Genomic DNA, 24699 nt, shown 5'->3' with positions numbered 1-24699 from the left:
GGTAAGGTGCCAAATAGGTGTGAAAAAGAAAGTATATAGTTGGTTGGACTTGAGAAGTTATGACGCATAGAAGATTGGCAGCCACGGTGTGATTAACCAATACAAAGTTTATTGATAAAAAGCAACACAAGAATTAATTATAAACACTGAGCCCAGGAGACACTACGGTCCTCATTACGACTTTGGTGGTCTTGTCTGAAGACCGCTGTGCCGGCGGCCGCTAAAAGACCACAGCAGCAGTGGTAATCAGCCCGCCCTATAACATCTCACAAAAACCAAATCGTCAGAATACAGCCACAAATCCTACAAAGCCAGGCTGAAGGACAGTGGGAGAGAGGCAGTCCACCACCCACACTGCAACGCCAAAAGCAGACCGCCCACCATATTACAACCCACAAAGCAGCACAGCGATCTTAGTGCGGCGGAAATGCAATGGCGGTACAGGCCGCCGCAGTCGAAAAGGAACCTCCACTACAACACCACACCACATTTTCCAATTCGAATACCTCACACCTGAAACACATACACACACCCCCCACAGACACCACCATAAACCACACACCCACACAACCTACAATCCTTTGTTACAACAAACGATTACAGCGCATTTTATGGCCACTCAGGAGAACGCACTGCACACATGCAGCACAGTCATCTGTACACCCCTCACACATCACACTTCATATAACATTTTTGTACACAAACACACACATCACAATCACCATGTCCCCACAAAAGCACCCCCATTTCACAGATGATGAGCTGCGGACAATGTTGAATGAAATCATCAGGGTAGAGCCACAGCTATTCGGTGTACAGATCCAGCAGACATCTGTTACCAAGAAGATGGAGCTGTGGAGGACTGTAGACTGGTAAGTCACCTGTAATCTCCTGCATTAAGTATACGTGTATCGTATGCGTCCCCAACTCCTGCATGCCTACCCAACCCACAAACACCAATCCAAACGTCTGCACTCACAAATGCCCCTATGCATGTTCAGCATGAAGCACTATGAACCCCACAATGCATCACTATTTATCAACCTAATAATGCACAGCCCCCTCACATAGGTAACCCTGCATACTGAAGCATGCCAAATAGCACTCACTTAGCAACCTATGTCAAACAGATTAGGTAGATGTGAATACCAATCCCTGTTATTCACAGGTACCACTGATAATGTCATCTGTCAGCAGGTGCCACAAAGATCCAGTCCTCTACCAGAAGAAGACCCCAGTGATGACAGCTACTCAGGAAGTCTGGAACTAGATGACCTCCCTGGCCCATCCGGCACCTGTGGGCAGTCTACCATCACTAGCCTCACCCAGGCCACGATAGAGCCCCCACTAGTGTAGCAGGCACAACACTAGTTGCCCAACACCCCCAAACCAGTGTCGCCAGGCCATGTCAATCTATAATGTGCCCACCTGTACAGGGGCCTGAGTCAGCACCCACCACTCAAGGTGATAAAGGTCCTGGTGTAAGTGGAAGTGGGCACACTGTGCCAGGGACACAGGCACCGGGGGCTCTGGCCAGTGGGAGGGCATCTGTGGGCCAAATGGTGGGGCAACCCAGGGAGCCACTTGCCCAGGAGGCGATATCACAAGTCCTGGGAGCATACCACCAATCCCAAGATAGGAAGGGCCAGATAATCACCATGTTGGGGGAAAACCAAAGGCTGATGAGAGAGTACCGCCAGGATGCCATGCAGCAATGACAGGAACACAATGCCATCATGACCTCCATGAAAAGGTTAATGCAGGAGTTGATATCCATATTCTGTGAGACCTCAACCCACCACCAGGCCCCTTCCCTTCCACTAGCCACAGTCCTGACCAGCCCTCTACATCTGCTGCAGCTAGTGGGATGGTGGCCCTGCCTGAGGACTCAAAAGCCACTGGTGACCCTCCTCCTGTAGCTGAGGAACCCCCACGCCAATGTGGCTGCAGAATTATACATCCTGCAGGGACTGACGCCAAGACCAACCCCAGTGCCAGGAAATGAGGCTCTCCTGACCTGTCTCCCTTTTGTGTCCCTGAGAAAACTTGTAGACTTACTACTGCCATTGCTCCATTTTCCTATCACTCCTAGATACTGGACCCGTGCTACCTACTGCTTGGCGTAACAAACTGATGATTTCAAACACTATGACCCCACTCTTTTGCACCAATCCAACTTCATGTGATCACAATAAATAGACTTGAACACAGTAGTTGGTTTTGTGTTCTCAATAAGTGACAATGAATGAACAAGAACATAGTGTATTAATCAAAGTGTTGTTCGAAAAGTAAAACAATTGTAAGCCTTTGTCCATACAGGTCAGTGTCAGATGCTCAGAGTCAATTTCCACAAATCTCTGGGTCCACAGGTAGCAGAGAGGGAAGGGAACTCAGCATTCAACGACAGGTCTTCTGTGAAAAGTGTAAATAAACAATCTGTTATGATTGATCACCATAGCAATGCAATACTTTATTCACCTGCAATAGAAAGTGTGTACAAATATATCTAATTTAACAACACATAGAGGATATTTTGGTCAAAACTCAACTTTTCACATGATTCCTGTCTTGGACACATGACACTTAACAGAAATGCTGTCTAGCTCAATTATCAGTATATTACCCTCAACGGATAGATCCACAAAACAGAGAAAACGAATATGGGGAAACTGTACACTGGGGTGATGTATAAGGACAGCTGTGAAGAAGGTACATCACATTGTCACTTTCAAACAAAATCATATATAATTGAGCATATAAGGGGTTTGGATAATAATTGAAATCAATTCATACAGAATGACAATAGCAATGGCAGTAGTACTTTAGCCCAATTATACCTACTTATCAGGTACACTCTACGGATGTACCTAACTGAGACATAACACTGCTCACATCACAGATAGATTTCAAACAACACCCATACTGTAGTTCTGCATGAAAACTGGCATATTGTGAGATAATCCTACCAGAATGTCACTGGAAGTATTGCTGGATGAGCTGAGTTGTTGTGACAACATCATCCTTGTCCACATCTTCGTCACTGTTCATTGCTCCCTCTTCTGCTACCGGTACACCCCTACTCTTTCCTCTACCAGCAATGGCACATGCCTCCTTAGTGCCAACTTGTGCAGCATGCAGCAGGCCACGACAATCTGGCACACCGTCTGAGGTAAGTAGAGCAAGAAATCCCCAGAGATGTGCAGACACCGGAATCTCGCCTTCAGAAGACCGAATGTCCTCTCAAAGACCCTTCTCGTCCTCCCATGAGCCTCATTGTACCGATTCTCTGCCCTGGTCCTTGGATTCCTCACCGGTGTCAGTAACCAGGACAGATTTGGATACCCTGAATCACCTCTGGATAGTGGAAACATCAATTACAGTCCTGCTATTTTCAGGGTAAAAAAGAGTAGGATTGCTGAGGTCACAGTGAATATACACACACCCATCATACTCAACAATGAGGTAGCCTCTCTCCCTCTGTAGATGCGCCATCATATGTGGGACACTGCTGTTCCTGAGGATATGGGAATCATGTACAGACCCAGGACACTTTGCAGTCAACTGGGAGATCTATTGGTCTGCTAAACAGACCATCTGCACAGTAATTGAATGAAAGCTCTTTCTATTTCTCTACACTTGCTCGTTGTCAGGTACCATCTATGGCCCCTATTACATGAGGGATATGTCCCATTGCATAGAATTCAACTTCCACATTGTCAAAATCTACAGAATAGGGAAATTTGATGTAGCTTTCAACATTTTTCAACAAGGCAGACAAGACATTCCACAACACAATACTGAACATAGGTCGAGACATACCTGCTGCCAATCCCACTGTCCCCTAGAATAAGCCAGTGGCCAAAAATTGGAGGACAGAAATCACCTGCAGAGTATGAGGAATGGCCGTAGGTTGGTGTCTGGTTGGCAGTAGATCTGGCTCCAACTGAGTACACAGTTTCCTGATTGTTGCACGGTTGAGATGATAGATGACTATGATGTGTCTTTCTTCCATGGGGGCCGGTACACCGCTGCATTTCTCAACCACCACAGTGGATGGTGTCTAGATATAGCAAACAACACAAGTGTGACTACGATTACACTTCATTTATCCCCTATTGTGACAATATTTCTGCAATATACATCACACCTGCAATCAAGTTCCGTACTCAGACCTGAATTTTTAATAAGAGACTGTTCCTACAATATACCAACTCACTGTACTGAGATGGAGCGAATACACTATATATATGTGGCGTCTGGTGTCAGGCATTATAAATGCACAGACACCCTTTTACCTACTACAGAATCAAAAGCTGTTTATGTGTCTGCACAATATTCCTCACAACTCTGTACGTACAACTGACAAGACATGATTTACATTGTTCACAACCATTTTTGCCTGGCATGTACATTGCCTGTATGAGCTGTGACGCACATGAAATACTGTACAATGTACATTAGATGTGTAAAATAGCTGCTGCCTGCCCTGCATGCAGAGGAATGATTACAGTGAGCTCATTCTGACGGCGTATGTCGTCATGGCGGTAGGCGGTAGAAACCGCTGTGCAAAATGGGGGCCAATGATGATGACCGCCGGCGGTGACGGTGCATACCGCCGCAGCCGTGACCACCATTTTCTACAGCCTATCTCATTTGACTCTTGACTCTACATCTAAAAAGACCTCCACTGTGTGTGCTGCTGTGCCCTGTTCCTGGAAGCCACAATGGCACATGTCACAGAGGATAGGGCCCCGCATTCACAACAAAAGAACTGCAGAAACTTGTGGATGGGGTCATACCCCTGTATGCAAAGCTGTATGGGGCTCCAGAAGAGCAGATAAGTTGCATATTGGTGTATTAATAGTGACATGGTTGTGCGTGGGTGATAGTATGTGTATGCTACATACCCTGTGGAGGGTGATGCATCGGACACACACGCTGGAAACAAAAAATATAAGTTTAATGACATGGATGGATGTGTGATGTATACTGTTTGTAGTCCTCTCATATTTCTGCTTGATGGGTCTACTTGACTGTGCCCATCTTACAGGTGTCTCACATCCAAGTCAGCGCCCATCAGAAGAAAGCGTTGTGGAAAGCCATCGCCAAGGAAGTCCGAACCTGGGGGTCCGCAGCCGGTGGAGCACCCACTGCAGGATGCTGGGCCCAGAAGATCGCAGAGGCCTAGCAGGGGACAACCTCCCAATGAGGAAGGGGTGCCTGTCGGACCCTGACCGCCCCTAATGGCCCCTAATGGCCTCATACTGGTGCTGGCCTACCCAGAGTTTGATGGGTGCTTGGGGGCAACACAGCAGCCACAAGGGGGTGAATAAGTGAGTGTATTTCATGTGTTATGTCACTCTGAATGGACAGGATGAGTGAGCTATACTATGGTAGATGTGTGGTGTATATATGATAGGATATATAGCTAGGATATTCGTGTACAAGGTGTGTAGGTATGTAAGATAGGTAAGTGTCTGCACCTGAGGATACCAGGCATGTGTTAAGTTGTACAATCTAGGATTTGACTGGATGAAAGTGACTCTCATGTACAGTTTTGTTTCAGAAATTGTTGGTTTTGTAAGGGCATACACAGGTTGGCATAACAATACAATGTTGTTACTTAGGGATTCCCTCATAATAGTTGTAATCAGGATTTATAGAGGCATGCCAGTGTCCAGCAGATCCAGAGTTGTGCTGTACATGGGTGATGGTTGTGCTTATTTACTTATGGGTAGCAATTTGTTGTTTGATTGTTGAAGAATGTAGTAATGTAGTAGGCATTGCATACCAGTAATTACTATGCTAATGGCTAAAACTGTGTTAGTGTGTGCTAGGTGTGGAGATATTGACCCTGTGTTCCCTTTCTTTCTCTCCCACCCTCCCTCCCTGTCCTCTTTTGTCCTTGTGTGCATTAGCATTAGCAGACGAAGGAGTAGGGGCACCGGCGAGTGGGGAGGCTGCAGCCCACAGGACACAGGAGGCAGAGACCTTAGACGCAGAGTGAACCAGTGGTTTGGTGGGCGAGGGGAGCAGGAACTGCAACATCTGATTCTGATTCCTTCTCTGATGGCAGCTCCCTGCAGTGGCGGACCCTTCTGGGACCAGCCCAGCAACATCCTTGTCTGCCACCCCTCTTACCAGCACTGCCCTCCCCGCCAAGTTACCCATGCCCGCTCACCCAGGGGCTGGGTGTCTCCTACGCCGCAGGCAGCTCTGCCCCTACCCCAGTCAGCCCTGCTGTCCACAATGAGGAGACTATTGACTTCCTGAGATCCATCTCTGTGGGGCAGTCAACCATCGTGAATGCCATACAGGGCCTGGCATCCCAGATACAGCAGAGCAATGCCTACCTCGAAGGCATTCACAGTGCCTTGGCTGGCCTACAAAGATCATTTCTGGCTCTGGCCTCTTCATTGACAGCAGCTAGTGTCCCTACTTCTTCTGTCCTCCCTCCAGGTACCGGTGACCAATCTGAGAGGCCTCTCCCCTTGCCCATCCAACCCACACATTCAGACAAGCATTCACCTAAAGCAACAGACAAGGCACGCAAACACATACACAGGCACCACAAGTCACATCACAAGCATTTACACACTCAACACTCACAAGCAGACACAACAACAGCCACTGCCTCCCCTGTCACCCCATCACCTCCTGCCTTACAGTCACATCACCACTCACACCTGCCAGCACTGCATCCTCGCTCCCAGATCCTGCCACCACTTCTGTTTTGCCCACAGTCACCCAAACAGCAGACACTCAGACATGCATCCCATACACCACATCCGCACTCACCACAACCACCATCACGACTACATGCAGTACACCCACCGTACTTGCAGACACCACCCCAACATACATTCACACGACCTGTTTGTCCTCTCCCACCCTCTCTTCTCACCTCCTCCCCAGACACATACGCACTCCCACTCAGAAACTCAACAATCCTCCACCTCACACGTGCACACTATGAAAACACCTGCATCCATGTCCAGCACACCTACACGTCCAACTAGCACTCTCTCTACCTCCACTCTCAGACCTGTATCCAAGCCCATCACCCCTGTTCCTAAGAAGCCTTTTCCTTGCCGAACCTTGATCTGTTCCCTGATTCTGTCCCACCCCGTGTTGTCCCTCGCTGTCATGGTTCCCTCCCCAAACGCAGTCCCTCCATCTCCAAGTCCTCCCATAACACCCCTCTGTTTCCCATGCCCCTCCCCCACCAAAAAGCCTCCCCACACCAAAAAAAACCACCTGTACCTAAATCCAAATCAAAACCCCCTCCCCCTCCATCCAAACCTAAAGTTGAACCCCCTCCCAAACCAAAGCCCATGAACCCCCCTCCCAAACCAAGGCCCAAGGACCCCCCTCCCAAACCTTAACCCCCACCCACTGAACCTTGAGGTGCCAGCCTGCCCCATTGATGTCCCTACCCTGTGGAGGCCATAAGGCTGTCACGAGTCAAGTTAGGCCAAGTGCCTCGGCCTATGTACTTTGGCAATGATTTGCATTTGGACTGGCCTATGGCCCACTTTTATATATAACTGTTATTTGTACGTCAAAATCAAAATACAACTGCCCAACAGGCCACGTTGGTGACACTTTCACACTTTTGTCAAGCCTCTCTTAGTACATGGTTAATATATAAATGTGTTTGGATGCTGTTTACTTTGCATATCTATGCATTGTATCTGTATGGCTGCATTTGCTGGATTCATAACTTGAGCAGTGTAGGTATTGTAATGAATGTGGATTGCTGTGTTTGTACATGCTTGGTTGGTGGTATTTGTGTGGTTGAGTATTTTGATGTATGTGTGAAGGTATGTGTTTTGCTTCACTAATGACAAAAATCTCTGGAATGCACTTCTTAGTCTAAAGAAGACATTTATTAAATCACTCTGCAGTGTTTGTAGAGAAAATTAGCATGATGTTAGCACACGTTTAAAAATGGTCACAGCAATGAAATAAAAACATGTACAAAAGATTCTCCACTGCAATATACACAGTAAATGTACCTATATATATATATATATATATATATATATATATATATATATATGATTATATATATGATTTTATCTCTCTATCTATCTATCTATCTATCTATCTATCTATCTATCTATCTATCTATCTATCTATCTATCTATCTATCTATATTCTTATATAGTTCTTTATAAATATAATCAAATAAAGAAACCACTATTAACCGGCTACATCCACTAAACGAGGCTGGTGCAAACCCACGGTAGTGGAACCCGTTATAAATATAAAAAAAGTTTCAGCCACTTCTTTAATAAGCAGAAAAAGAGAGTCGCACTCAAAATGTCCACTTCTCAAGCACAAGGCTTTATTTAAAAAAAAAAAACTCGATTTGGCCATGATGAAGACACTTCAGTGTTGAAACGCGTTGCCATCTTAGGAGTATAAACCTTTTTTCTTTGTGTCAGATTGCTTTTTGGCTTGGTTTTTTAAAATAAAGCCTTGTGCTTGAGAAGTGGACATGTTGAGTCCACTATATATATGTACATATGTCACAATGCAAAGCAGATAACAGGAATTAAAAAATGCATCAACATGAGGCACAGGCAAATCTGTGTCATCGCACTCCTTATCAGCATCAGATCGCCAGATCCCAGAATTGATCGTGGGGAGAGAGATCAATTATCCTCACAGGAAGGAAGACACACCTCAGAGTCCTGGGCATGTCCGAGATTTGAGTCACTCCCCGGTCCATCTGGTCTCGGCCTTTTATATACTTTAAACAAACAAGAGAGGAGAATTCTAGAAACCTACTCTACTCCATTAGTTTATTATTCATAAAATGCTGGCTACTTCAGGTCAGTTTTGAAAAGAACACGTCAGGAATTGGCCAAGATCCCAAGGTGCCCTCTCTCAAAACAAAACCGTACCATAAACATCATCCTAGTACAACGTGAGCATGGAAAAATACTTGCAACTTTTAACGTGGTGGTGGCTAATGCAATAGGCATAATGAAGGTGGTGGTCACTAATGTGACGGTGTGCTGCTGGGCTAAGTGCAACGTGGAGTCAGTGGTCAAAATACAAATATCATTACAGTATGAGTGTGTTGTCTGTCTATGGTGTGCGTATGTTCCCTTTGCATGGATGTCTGACCGTATCAAATTGGTTGTGTTGTATGTTTCCTATTCCATACAGGTTTTGTTGACATTTTGTTATGCTTGCTGGCCCTGTCTGATGCAGCCCTAAGATGCCTGTGTTACATTTGTGGCCTATTGAGTGTGGATTGATGTGGGTGGGTGTATGTAAGGCTCTGTTGTGAGGATTTTCATCTGGGTGTGTGTATGTGTGATGTGTGTGATGTGTGTGTTGAGCATGGTGTGTGTGTTTTGGTTGTGTGTAGTCTGTGTGTGTGTGTCTGTGAATGTGTGTGTGTTTTTTGTGTGTATCGGTACAGGTTTTATATTGCAGGTGTGAGCGTTGCAGTCCGTGCTGGGTGTGTGTGTTGCGTGTGCGTGTGTGACTCTCCCCTTCCCTTTATTGTGTGCTAGGCGGGTGTACTTACCAATGGCGTCTTCGTTGGCGTTGTTAGTCATATAGGAGGAAGGCGAAGAAGAGCACTGGGAAGACTTCCAGTGCACGTTCCATGGTGTCCGTGGACTCGTCTGTATCCCTGGAGGTGAGTGTCTCCTTATATACTAGTTGTTTCCGCCAGTATTTTGTGGCGGTTGGACCGCCTCAGAAATCATGGCGGTCTGCTGACTCGTCATAGGGTAGGCGGTTACCTGCTTTCCGCCAGCCTGGAGTAGGCAACCGCTGTTGGCGGCAGTCGGACCGCACTGGCGGTACTAGCGGGGTACTGTATATGTTACAGTGGGATCACCACCAAGATCATAATTTGATGGTCTTCACCGCCAGCCCGGCGTGGCAGTACTGTGACTGCCAAAGTCGTAATGAGGGCCTATGAGTCCCCAATCGCTTCATCCAGTGTTTCTGAGTATTCCAGCATGGAACCATAGTGTGTCATTATAGAACATACCCATGTCATCAGCTACACTTAGAACTAACCGATATACAAAGACATACACCATATGACAGACAATAGCACACATCTCCCCACTTTTGTATACACACAACTACCCCACTAAACATACAAAGACAATACAACATTCACACACATAAAAACTAATCCATAAATCGTTGAAGTGATCGCTTCACAAGTATGCTCCTCCTTAACACACTTCCAGGATGTCCCACCGATGGCCTAATTGAAGGACTGATCAAACCATCTTCCGTACTTTTGGAAAAACCCCTATTGTCTTTATTCACTTTAGTTACTCAGGAAAGATTCCACTATTGACCATTTGAAATCTGGACCGAATTACCACATACTCTCTTCACTTGAACTGGCTCCCTGAATAATGACAATCCTTTTCTTATCAACAAAAGGTCCCTAATACGAAGCCAATCTCCTACTTGCAACATCATAGAATTCCTTCGCCTTTTCCTCCCATACAGTTCATCTCTAACTCTCATCCTCCCCACTTCATCGCTAGCAACTTTCGCCTTTTCAGACAGCATCCGAACATCGACTCTTGCATCCCACATATCACTCATCCACGCAGTAGATAAACATAACCTCATACCCCTTCCTCCCATAATTTCAAATGGAATCTGACCAGAGACAGAGTGCAGTGTAGTGTAGTAGGCCCAGATGGTTTCTCTCACAGCTTCAACACTATATACACCCGATTTCAATACACTTTCAATATTCTCAACCAAAACCTTGTTAAACCATTCCACTTACCCAGTAAATTATGGATAATATGATGAAATACTGATATGTTTGACCCTGTTCTTTTTAAACAAATCTTGCATCATAGTAGATAAAACCATTGTGGGACAAAACCTCAGCAGGTATGCCTTCTCTTTAAAAATCTTAAACACACTTGCCATGTTATGTTCTGCAACTCATCCACATCCACCCATCTTGACAGATGGTCAATCATCACATCATGTATTTCATGTGCACAGGTAAAACATGAAATAGGCCCAGAAAATTGCTAAATACTTTTTCCCATAATTTGCTCAAACCTAAATCTACTCTGGGTTCCAATGTAACAAGGTTTTTATAGCTCAAACAACACACGTAACACCTACAAACAACCTCATCAACCTCACCATCCATGGATGGCCACCAATAAATGGTCCTTACTCTCTTTTTGGTAGCCATCATGCCTAAATGTCCTACATGTGCTGTTTTGATAAGTCTTTGGCAATTGCACGTTAGTTGAATCAGCTTATCTCCTCTAACCAGAATGCCGCTTTCGAGAGATAACTCATACACCACTTTCCTGTATGGGTGTAAACTGACTACCACATTTGTTTCTTTTGGCCAACCCTTTAAAACAAATTTCCACATACATCTAGATCTTCAACTTTTGCAATCATACATTCTTCAATTTCTTCTTCATCTAGGTCATCCAAATGATCACCTATTGGTAGTCTCGATGAGGAATCCACTTTACAGTTTTTGTCCCCCATGAATGTAAGCTACATTCAAATTGAATTCTAACATTTTAACAGACAATCTTGCCAATCTTGCTCTTGACTTCTTAACCTTAATTCCCCTGAGAATATCCACTAAAGGTCTGTGATCTGTTTGCAAACAAAATGATCTTCCTCACAAGTAAGGTGTAAATTTCCCAACTTCCCAAGTGCACACCAGCATTTCTTTCTCAATAAAAGAGTATTTTGATTCAACTTCAGTCAACCTCCTGAAGGCAAATCCCACAGTTGTTTCCTTGCTTTCCTCTCACTGGGATAGTACTGCTCCCAAGCCATATGCACTAGAATTCACAGTGATATATGTTCAGCGCTCTTCCACATATGGTTATAATGCTGGAGCTGAGACAATGCTTTTCTTGATAAACTCAAAGGTTTGTTGACATGCATTCGACCAAATAAAGTTTGAATTCTTTTTTAGCAAATTTCTAAAACATTCAGTCATGTCTAAAAAATGTTCTCGTGAATTTAGAGTAAAATTTGCATAGACTCAGAAAATATCTAAGTTTGTCTTTGTCCTTAGGATGAGGAGCCTTGATGAACCTGGCTTGGGCTTTACTTCTTCAGATGGCAAAATATGGCCTAAATATTCCTCTTCATTAACTACAAATACACTCTTTTCTTTTCTTAATGTGACACCATTATCATCCAAAGCAGGACATGGCATAATGTAATATTATTTTCATCCACAGTGTTGGCAAATTACAATACATCGTCCTGAAAAACAACAACAATCTTTACGCCACAAAGAATCTTTGTCATCACTTTTTGAAAAACAGAAGTGGAGGAGGCCAAACCAAATGGCATCCTGCAAAACTGGCATGTATTATCAGCTGTCACAAACACTGTAAGATGGTGTGACTCAACATCTAATACAAATTAAAGGTACGCTGCCTTCAAGTTAAATTAGGTATCCCATTTATCCAGACCTACCACAGTGATGAGATTCTCAATACAGGGAATTAAGACAACAGGACATAACCACAGAGTCCCATCCAAAGGTTCTATTTTGCCAACTTGTTGCATCTGAGACAGAGTTTTGGATAAGTATAAAAGGTATGTTGCATAACTTGTGTTTAACGAGAGCACATCACTCATCTTGCTATGATGCTTAAAAATGTTTATCTCCCCAATGTGACCCCTAAACACTGGAGAATTCAGAAACCAGGGGGATTTTATCATTAGCCACAACCCCACCAACATTGTGATCCTCTTCAATTGTTATGGGATTTTTTCCAGGTCTTATTACAATAGCAAAATCAGCTTGATGTCACCAACCTAGTGCATTGATCCCCTTTTTTGCAACAAAGACCTTCCATTTGATGTACTTTGAAGAAAATCCAATAGTTGCCCAAAATACACCAGTAAATCAATCCCGCTTCCTTCAAAAGCTGTTGTAATAGCATCAGAGGGTAATAATATTTAGTCATCCCAGCTTTCAATTAACTTGAAAATATTAATGAATGTAATCCTAGCTCCGGAACATACTAATGGTGAAATGGTAAGTCCAATAATTACAAATTCTACTAACATATCACTGTAGTGTAGATCAGTGTAACTTTCTATGACATCCAATGCTAAGACCAATTCTTCCACCTTGCGCTTCTGTATTTCTTTCACTTTGTGCATCACGAACAAACATATTACTTGCTGCACCTCTACCACCATCAGAATATTTGACCCCCCTACATACTTTGCCCAAGTGACCTATTTTCTTGCACTTCCAACAATCTTGCAAAACCGCAGGAACCACACCTGAAGCATACGGGTTTGATCTTTCGTTGTGCACAAAATTTGGGTGTTAAACCTTGCTGCTGACTGTTGACTTTTATTAAGGTTAACTACTGTGATGTGTTGTAAACTATTTTTGAGTTGTTTTGAATCTTCTCTATAACACTCTATGCTCTTGGCTATAGCTACAGCCTTTTCCGATGATTGATTCTTGCACGCCAGAAACCTCTCTTCAATTTTCTTTGAATTACACCTTGCCACTATCAACTGGGCAGAGAAATTCTCACAATTACAATATGATGCTAATACCTTGAGAGCAGTAAAGTATGTGTCAATAGACTCTTTGGGGGCCTGTGCTCGGGTAAACAATTTATGTCTACATGCCACTAAATTAACTTTGCCTTTGAAAAGAACTTCCAATTGCTTCACTGCACTCTGATTCTCATTCACTTTGTCATGTTCAGTGGGACTATCATCAGGTAAATGGTCAAAAATGTTTTGCCCCTCAATCCCTAAATAGTAGTATAACAAATTCCAGTTTCTGTCAGGTCTAAATATTTTACCATCAACTGCTCCTAAATACGTGTTAAATTACCTTATCCATAACCTCCACTCTAATGGAGGTTCACCAGGTTCTTGGAGAAAATGTGATGGAGGTGTGACTATTTACATCATAATGAGGGCAATTCAACCTACAACAATTCCACTTGCGAAGAGGTAGCATAAAAAAATAAAGAGAAAGAAGAAGGAAAAAATCACTTACATATGCAATTGGTATACAGTACAGTACGCTGTCAATAAAATACTGTTACTATGTGCCAATAACAACATCAACCCAGTGCGATCTAAAAATGAGCATGCTGATTGCTGTGGAAACAAGTTAGAATGTCACATATGTCTCCACAGTATTATTTGAATGTCAGCGTGCTGATCGCTATTGAATGAATCAGCTACATTGCAAAAGCATGCAAATCGCTGTCGATATGCTGTAAATACAGGAAAGTGATGCAAAAGCTTTCACATCGCTGTTGATATCCACTATGGGCCACATCTACAAAGCTTTTTTTCCAGTCACAAACTGGCTGATTTACAGAATCAACCTGTTTATGACCGGAAAAATGCTTTTTGGGATGCACAAAGCCCAAATTGCGATTCAGTAACTTGTTATTGGGTTACCACCAACTTTCTATTGGAAGTAAACTGCAAACATTTTGCAACCACATTTCAGTCCCAAAACATTCATACATGCCATTCCAATTTGGTATTAGAAAGGGGTGCCCTCAACATGTGCCTTCCTATTACGGAATCGTAAAACCCAAATTGTGATTTGTTAACTTGTTGTGACCTACCTCATCAATGTCATACACTCACCTGGTTCCAGACTGAAGACGCAACATTGGAGCAGATGCTAGACCTCCACCCCCTCTCAGGAAGATGTAGGACCCATGGACGGCACACTTAGATCTCCTAACTTCCAGAGGGGGGAAGGGACAAATTAATAAAATACATTTGTTGTACAGGTTCTCATCAATGCTGATACTGCACACAGAATATGTAGCTCCTGAGACCCTATGGGACTGGGAAGACAGGCGTTTACAGGACTGCACCTCAGGTTTTGTGAATACGCAATACTAGATTTCTTTTAAATCACAGCATAGAGCAGAACAGCTAACTTCTCGGATAAGAATCTCTGAAATCTCTTGAGGAAGAACGTGAAATACAAATTGGAGTTTCTGGCACTCCCTGGCTAACTCGGAACATAGATTAGAATTACTGGCACGTTCGAGACTACAATCGAAACATAGGTTGGAATATACTGACAGTACAAGGTATGTTTGAAAGTAAGGTTACACTCGGTACATGGTTTGGAGTTAAAGACACACCCAAGATATGCTGGGAAACAAGGTTACACTCTGTACATGGTTTTGGAGTTAAAGACACTCTCAAGGTTTGCAAGAAACAAGGTCATACTCTGTACATGGTTTGGAGTTACAGACACTCCCAAGGTATGCTAGAAAACAAGGTTACACTTGCTTAAATGTTTTGGAGTTCCTGACACTCCCATGGTTACACTCAATACATAGGTTTGGAGTGAATGACACTCCCAAGTTATGCTAGAAACAACGTTATACTTAATGCATAGGTTTGGAGTTACTAATGCATAGGTTTGGAGTTACTAACACTCCCAAGGTATGCTAGAAACAAGGTTATACTCGGTACATGGTTGGTGTTGAGGGCGCTTGCAAGATATACAAGAAACAAGGTTACACTCGGTGCATAGATTATATACAATAATAAGGGCCTGTTTTAGATATTGGCAGATGAGTTACTCCCTCAAAACAGCGACAGGTACCTCGTCCGCCAAAATCTAAGTCCACAGGATATAATAAGTTTTAGATTATCTAAATCAGGCAGTAAGTCTCTAGTCCATGGGCCAAACACTTCAGCGCCAAGGTAGTATTTAGTCTTTGAAGATGTTGAAATTCAGGCCTGCTCAGCTGCTTTAGAAGATTAGTGTGCACTAATCAGAAGGAGAAGTACTAAGCCTTGTCCAGTACTTTCACATGAGTTCGAAGCCAGCAGGAGGCTATGTGTAAGAAGCTCAAGAGGGGGCGGAATCCTAGCTCAAGAAGAGAGATACTGGAGGTGTCACAGAAGTCAGATCACAAAATCATCAGAATCGCTCGGAAGGCTAGAACACTGAAGTTTTCAGGAAACTCAGGCAATAAGTGCAGGGATGAGGTTTGTGCAGAGCTGGGGCACCGAATGTCTGGGCAACTCGGGAGATGAGTGTAGAGGCGAAGCTTGCGCTGGACTGGAGCGCATGAAGACCTGGGCAACTCGAGAGGAGAGTGAGGTGATGTTGCATATGCAGGACAGATACATGGTACAAGGTGCAAGCCAAGACCTGATGCAAGTTCCGAAGGGCTATTTATATAGGAAGCCAAGAGTGTTCCAGGAAGGCAAGTGTGCCTTCCTGGAACGCTCTTGGCTTCCTATATAAATCCTATACATCCTGTGTTTTATAACAACACACATGAAGCCTAGCAAGAAGCAGGTGCAAATGGTAATTGACTGCAAAAATAAGTACACCGGAACCCCAAGTGCATGATGATAATTACAACACTGTGGAGGATAAAATCCATGACCTCTTAGACAATACAATCCCTATTCAAGTTATGAGAAAGAGGAGGCGCAAATCAGCACCTTGGTATACCGCTTCATTGAAACATCTGAAGCTAATTTGCAGACAACATGAGAGGAAATGGCGTAGCTCACGTAAAGAGGACAAGGTCCATCTTTGTTTTTCCCTGAATGAGTAGAAAAAAGGAAATAAATAGAGAGAAAGCGGATTTTTATGCCACGGCTATCCTATCGGTGCCTAATAATACAAAGAGGATCTTTGAGATTGTGCCGGAGGTCGCTAATCCAAAATGCTTGAAAAGAGATATTCCTCCCATGCAGAAAGTGTGTGACAATCTTGCAGTTTTCTTTGAAGAAAATGTCACCAATATCCTAAAGGATATTAGGGGTGCATCTGGTCACAATGGGTCCTTGCCAACCATGCTGTATCCTGAAACTAGTAATGGGAAGGATGGAATGCCAAACCATCCCAGTGACTTCTCCAGTCATGATAAACCGCGGGCCCAGTTGGGCTGGTTGAGATTATGACAGAGGACTGTTTTCAGTCAATGGCCAGTTCTATTTCATCTGGCTCCCCACTTGATCCCTCACAGCATATGATTTGTAAACATTTAAGAAAGGAATTGTTTCTCTTACTACATCAGATTTGTAATCAATCCCTATATTCGGGATAAGTTCGATCAGCATGGAAAAAAGCAACTGTTTCTCCTATCCTGAGGAAACCATCTCTGGACCCGCAGGTCCCTGGTAACTATTGGCCAATCTCTTTGCTGAATTTCCCCATAAAACTTTTGGAGCGACATATCAGCAAAAAGATCTCTCAATTCTTGGAACAACATGACCTTCTTGATCAGGATCAGTTTGGCTTCAGGCCCGGACAGGGGACGGAGACAGCATTGCTTCTTGCCCTGGGTGACTTACGGATGATAGTCGATAGCGGCCAATTGGCAATCCTGATTTTTTGGGATATGTGTATTGCATTTGACACAGTCAATCATAATATCCTGATCAATAGACTCTCTACATTAAGAGTCGGTGGAACAGCCCTAGAGTGGCTGCACTCCTATTTACCTGATTGCAGCTAAGCTGTTGCCCTTCTTCAGTTCAGGTCAACCTTTAGGAAGGTGGAGAATAGTGTTCCTCAAGGCTTTGCTTTGAGTCCCATTCTGTTTAATCTGTACATGAGACCTTTTATTACCCTTATTACATTTCTTGGTATAAGATTAGTCAAATATGTAGATGAAACTCAGCTGATTTTATCACAAGATAGTGACCAACCAACAGCTGTAAAAGTCTCCCATTGTTTCATGAAGGATATTGTGCAATGGCTAAACTCTAATTCCCTCAAATTCAATGGGGACAAGACTGAGTTTTTATGTTGCTCAGCAAATAAAGTTCTCTTGAATTTACTTGCAAATTTTGGGCCTCTTCTGGTGAAAGACAGTCCTAATTCCTAAAATACGGCCCTTTAATTATGGGTCACTTTTGACAATACATTGTCTTTGGCAGCTCATATCACAAAAGTGACGGGGACCTGCTACTCACTGTTGAGAGGTTTACGGAAACTGCTTCCCTTGCTTCCAGCCAGTGCTAAACCTCTTATCATTCGTAGTGTGATCCTTAGCAGGCTGGACTACTGTAATTCATTGATGTTGGGGCCCCAGACTTCTTGCGAGAGAGATTTTAAACGGTACAGTAGGTGGCGGCAAAATTGACATTGAAGCGCCCCAGGAGGTCGTCTACTTCAGCAGCCTTAAGGGATCTTTGTTGGCTCACTACCAAATAGAGAATTGTTTTTAAATCACGATGTTTGGTTTTTAAGGCACTACATGGACTGGGACCTGTCCTTTTGCAGAATCGTTTCTCTAGATATTTTCCAATGAGGAGTCTTCGCTTCTCAAAGTTTGCTCTTGTCTGTGTCCCTAAGGCCTGGAAATCAAGAATGGGTAGACGAACATTTTCAGTCAGTACTGCACAGTACTGCACAGCTTTGGAACCAACTACTTGCCCCTCTACAAAATATGGAAGATTATTATCCTTTAGGAAGGCACTGAAGACTTGGCTTTTCCCCCAATAATCTGTTTGTCAGCTGTATTTTCTAGTAGATGTGTAATGCCATCTTTTCCCAGTATTCTGGCTGGTACTGCCATGATAGCTGTTAGGTGAATTGCACACTTTATAAATAGTTACATAATTATGTAATTATAATGGTATAATCCAATGTTTTACAGTGGAAATGTGACTATCCTAAATAGACGTGATATCTGCAGGTGCAAACTAGATGAGGAGGGGGAAGCCATGGAGTACCTGAGAAGGAAAGCTGCTACAGGGATAGGAATGACTTAAGCCCAGTGAGTAGAACTCACCACACATAGGGCACAAGATGGAGTTGTGACAATTAATATTCATTAGGTAGGTTGATTTGAGACCCACTACGAATCGCAAATGAAACTCAAGAGGGTTTCATACATTCGAAATAGCAATTTCCTAATTGCGATTTGCAGGAAAAGCATGCTAATCGTTGTTAGCACAATGTAATACCTGCAAACACACAATAGGTGGAGACGTGGGCAAACAAAACTCCCAGACAATAAGGTGTTCCTCTCTGAAACCAAAGAATCCTTGGTTGAACTCTCCTGGTGCATAGTGCGGGATTCAAGAGAACAGGCAGGCAAGGTGAGCACTACAGTCTTACTCTGATTAGAGCAATTAGCAGCGTGATTCCTCCTGTAAGACCTCGTTGAACATGTGTGGGAAGCACAGATGCTTCAAGTAGAAGCGTGAGGAAAGACCCCTGACGTACACTGCAAGCGCTCAAGCGCTTCACTCTCAAATCATTGAAACTGAATTGGGTATTGCGTGTGCAGGGATCGATAATTTCTAAATAATGTGGATGACTTCAGACTTCAAAAAAAATAATAACAAAGTTACTGCATTGTGGAAAGGGGGTTTCTTCTTGGAATACCCAAAACGTTTTGGGATACTACAACGCAGCATAGAGTCTATAATGATAATAAACCATATCATGGGCTCAAGGTGCAGTTCATGATCCTCCATTAAAATCCATCATCGCCAGTTATGAAGTACAGAAGATCAGCAGCCACAAGGTGAGTAACCAATAGAAAGTTTATTGGTAAAAAGCAACTCAAGAATTAAGTGTAAGCACTGAGTCCAGAATACCCTACCAGTTCCCAACCACTTCACCCATGGTCTCTGAGTATTCCAGCATGGAACCATAGTGTGTCATTATAGGACATACCTATGTCATCAGCTACACTTGTGACTAATGAATAGACATAGACATACTCTATATAATAGACGATACTACAGGGTACAGGAACCATGTTGTGTGCAGGACTCTAGTAGAGCACAGACTGTCTCCCCAAGGTTCTTTGTACATATGCTTTTGTGATGCCTATGGAGAAAGATGAATACAAATGTTTGCCGAATGTGCATGATAACTGGTAAGCAGGTAAGATGTGGTGATCGGGATGAAAAGTGGGAATAGAATTAATGCACCGTCGCCAAGAGGATGGATCTGTGATGTGAAGATCAGTAGCGGCTCGCTTCACTCACAAGGGGCGAGGCGGGGCCGGTGCGGCAAGCTGGAGGTAAAATTGAATATTAAAAAAAAAAAAAACTTCTCTGATCCGCCTCCGTGCTGCTCCTCTTTCTCCCGTCATTTCAGGCAGGCACAGGCTCCCAGCCTTCCCTGCGGCCAATCCTGACGCTGATCAAAATAGCGTCAGGATTGGCTGGGAGCGCCCAGCCAGGGAGCTCCCAGTCAGACTGGGAGCCTACGCCTGCTCTCTCCAGCCCGACAACTGTGTAGCTGAGCTGGAGGGAGCCTACTGCGCATGTGTGTTTGGCCGGCCTGAGACGGCCGGCCAAACATACATGCACACTGAGGAGAGTGCACATTGCAGTCCCCTCATATTCTCATCATCCCCAATGCCCCGCCCCTTTAACAAACAAAACGTTAATGAACATGGTTTATAATTGTTTCATTTGTTAAAGGTTTTGGAGATTCTGCTGCTGGCGGGGGGGGCAAAATGCTCTTCCCCCATAACGGAGGAGCCGCCGCTGGAGAAGATGCTACAGATTGTCAGAAAGGACTTGTTAACTTTCCCTGAAAAGCAGAAGGTTTATTTAGGGAGCGAGGTCAAATGTGAGGTTAAAGGACATTCGCAGGTGACAGACTGCCAGGTATGGAGTAGTGTAGTGAAGAGAAGGATGGTTTTAATTGGTTAGCAGGAAAGGCACACAGGAAGCTTGCAACTGATACTTGAAAATAGGAAAAAGAATACATAGCATGTCAGCTACATTTAGTAGATATTTAGAGTCTTGCTAGTTGAAACCTTTCTAGAAAAGAGTGATTTCATGATTTGTTTGAAAGCAGTAGTGAGACTTTATTGTTGCATTTGCCTGTAGAGTGCTGGGGATATGGGTCACTGAATAAAGAATCCCTGAAGAAGGCATCCTGCACTTTGGCCATGAATGACCAACCACATGTTTATCTTATGGACTAGAGTCAGCAGTCCTTGATTGGTGAATTCACTTTCAGAATAAGGACCAGTCTCATGTAGATATAGTTAGCAACTTGGGATCATTTAGGGAACATGGAATATGCTGTGTGTCGTGAATGTGTTCTGCAAAGTCCACAGACAAAGTCCGTATTTGCACATCTTCAAAGCGATTTAGACCCACATTAACTAAGATTTTACGTCAGGGCTGTGTCACTTTTGCGGCTCAGCTCAGACACAAAATTTATTTTGGTATATACTAAGACAAACAAAGTGAATTTGCGTGAGTGCATGGAATAGTAAATACAAGGTCATGCAAATCAGTATATAACCCCACCTTGCGTTATGCTGCAACGGGTAGGCGTTACATGGGTGAAGCATAGACATTCCTGCTCATACACCAATGCATTTTGAGGCAAACCAAGATTTAACAAGATTGAGTTTGAGTCAAAATGGTCTGCCTACCACTTCTTTTTGCTTCGTTACTTCCTCCAGTCTTCCTGCATTCTGCTGCACACATAGGAAGAGTAACGTGCCTCTAAAGATGTTTTGTGCAGGAAGGTAAATCTTCCTGCCCAAAAACAACCCTTTAATGCAGGCATCATTGCACCATGGTGCAAAGGTGCCTGTTTTAGATGTTTAGTCAACCACAAATGCCCCAGCGCATAGAGGGAGCTAAACAGTGTCACATTTTGGATGATACAGTGCTGTTCAGCTATTTGTCTTTGCAACGGAATGCAGCAACTTGCAGCGCTGCCTTCTGTGAACTATTAGTACATATGCCCCTTAGTTCTTTCCAAATTACAGAACACAACTGTTACTAGCTGCACTTGAACTTATTTAATTTCTCAGGAAGTACGTACTGCATATGCAGTCAGACAGTTCTTAGAAGAGCAATCCTGCAAATACTACCGGCAGCAACGCGAGTTAAACATTTAAAATCGTTATAAATGTCCCAAATTTGAGCAGAACTTCAACTAATGCTACAAAAATGTAATTATACAATATGCGGAATGCCATCTCTGACAGTTTTCAAAATTGCCATTGAGATTTATAGGCTATAAACCCCTGCATAGCGCAAGCAGCACGGCTTTATGTTTGCAGTGTACTGCTGCAGTGCGCGGGCACTTTAAGAAATGAGCCCTCACATTTCAGAAGCAAAATGATGTAGGATAAATCAACAATATCACTTTAGAAAACAATCAAACACAATTAACCTTTGCATTCACATCTTGCTTCAAACTGTTCTTCATTTGAAATGATATTTTTTCCTCAGAATTGCTGGTGATTTTGTTACTGACAGAATGGTATCCATCTGTGTCGGGTGCTTCATTATAATTCATGTGCAGGCGATTCAGTCTCCCATGCACGCCAATCTGCTCTCCTTCAAGCAGTATGCAATAAAATCCATTTTTTAGGCGCAATACTCTCCACCGTGTCCTGGAGAGTTGTATTAATTGTTCTCGGGGGTAATATTTCTTACCTGTAAAACGCCCACTACAGCCTGTAATGCCAGAAAAATGCTGGTTTGTTTTACGGTTGGTTTTGCACTACAGTTGGCTGAAAAAGAAGACTGGAATGAAAGAAACAGGAGAATGGAATACAGTATAGCAAATATGATCTCATATAATGTTCTGCAACATAAAGAATTATCTGCCTGGTTCTCTCAACCGGACACAGACTGACCTCGGGCTTTAAGAATAACCATGCAGTCCACACCGTCTTCGCATTTTAAACTTTTATTACCTCTACTAACTACCATCCCGGGGCTTAAGAGTAGAACTCTTAAAAATACAAGAGAAAAATAGATCATTAATTCATCTGAAAAGTTACTGCCTTCTCAAGTAACTTTTCGAATTCAAGTCTTCAGCTCAACCATTGGACAATGTTATGAAGAAAAGACATTTTTAACCGAATTATTGTATTTCTTTTAAAATATCATTTATGACCATCCCACGAAAAAATATGCTCTAAAAATTACTGCATCTGCCATCAAAACCATCACTTACCACAAAAATCAGAAATAAATGTGCACATATGGATCGATGTAATACGTGCATGGGAGTTTACACTTCTTCCCAACATAGTGAATGCACTATTGTCATTTTTCCAAAGAAACACAGATTATGCAGTCTTACACTTCAGCACCCCGACCTTCAATACTACCCGGTGCGGGTTTCTGAGCCAACTTCGGCTCCCTGTACTTATTCTTTTACACATTTATGGCAAGATTTAAAAGGCCATGGCGCTATGCACTGCGCCGTATTTACACTTTGCATGAAAGGGGCATGCCACAGCAACACCCATTGCATTTTGACGCTGCCCCAGATTTACGAGTTTTTGTAAACCTTACGCAGTGCCAAAATCCCAACCCCAGGGGTGGCGTTAGCATGGCGCAATGAGGAGAAATGCTTTCATAGAAAGAGCAAATCTTCATTAAAGATAGTTTTTGTGCAGGAAGGTGTCCCTTCCTGCAGAAAACCAATCTCCCCCGCAGCATAGCCATCCTTGCACCATGGCACATGGGTGACTGAGTTGGCGCTTAGCAGCAACTTTAGTGCAGGCAGCAAACAGGAGTGCGCCGTATTCTTTTAAATGTGGCGCATCCCTGCATTTTGAAAATGACCGAGTGCAGCACTGCCAAATGTGTCGCAGTGTCGCGCTCTGTCATTTTCTTTTAAATCTGCTTTAGTGCTAGATATCAGTATTTTCTGGGTGTGCAATTTCCACCTGTGATACAGCGTAGTTGGGTGAAAATGAGGGCCAGAGACTTTACTATATGTTTGATAACACAGGAGTCACAGTACTCTATGTGAGTACATATAAGGCTGTAGGGGGCTGATGTCAGGGCCTAAAAACCAGGGGCGTAGCTTCGGGGTGAGGGGGTGGGGTGTTACACCCCCTAACAGATGTATTTTGTGATCAATAATTGGTTGCAGGTGCTTTCAGTCAGGCACGGTGAGGTGTCTAATGAATTTCACTAGGACTTTTTACACACACCGACACACACTCTCTCCCTCTCTCTGTTTGGAAAGACTTCAAAAATGTTAGTTATTTCACTAAATAATGCACTTTTTCTCACTTAGTACTGAAAGACTGAAATCATTATCTCTTGGTGTTTACTTAATTGAAACTTCCCTTTGGAACAAAACTTGGGATCAAAATTCTGAACCATCCTCCGTGGACATAATCTGATATAAGGATATAAGACTAAGAGGCCACCCAATTCCCTTAATATTCTTCCTGATGTAATCGCCACCAAATAGAATACTTTATTCATCAGCCACTGAAGACCACCTAAATCTGTTGGTAAATCTCATGGATGAAACTTTGGAGATAAAACAGGGTTCTTCATAAACTTTTGAAAACATTTTTGGAGAAATAGAAATATTCAAAAAGGGTCACAGGTTGTTTCTCTATAGTTAAGAATGCACCACTTTTCAAAACTACCCCAATTAATTAATCATCAAGCTAAAGTAAGACCTGAAAACACTACAAATGTAAACGAGCTTTTAGTGGAGCCAATGCCTTTGTGAGAATCTTGGCAACATTATCAGGCCACACAGTAGAACCCTGAATTGATAATGATTTCCTCCCATAGTAAACCATATCAGAGGCTGGCTTGCATGATGGATGGGTACATGAAAATATGCATCTTGAAGATCCAGTGTCATCATTTGATCTCCTTTCATGACAGCTGGAATCACTTCCTGATATGTCATTAGCCTCAACAGGATTTTATGGACATAGAAAT

Source organism: Pleurodeles waltl, chromosome 1_2, assembly GCF_031143425.1.
Source record: "Pleurodeles waltl isolate 20211129_DDA chromosome 1_2, aPleWal1.hap1.20221129, whole genome shotgun sequence".
NCBI classification, from domain to species: domain Eukaryota; kingdom Metazoa; phylum Chordata; class Amphibia; order Caudata; family Salamandridae; genus Pleurodeles; species Pleurodeles waltl.
Note: the sequence above shows the minus strand (reverse complement) of the source record.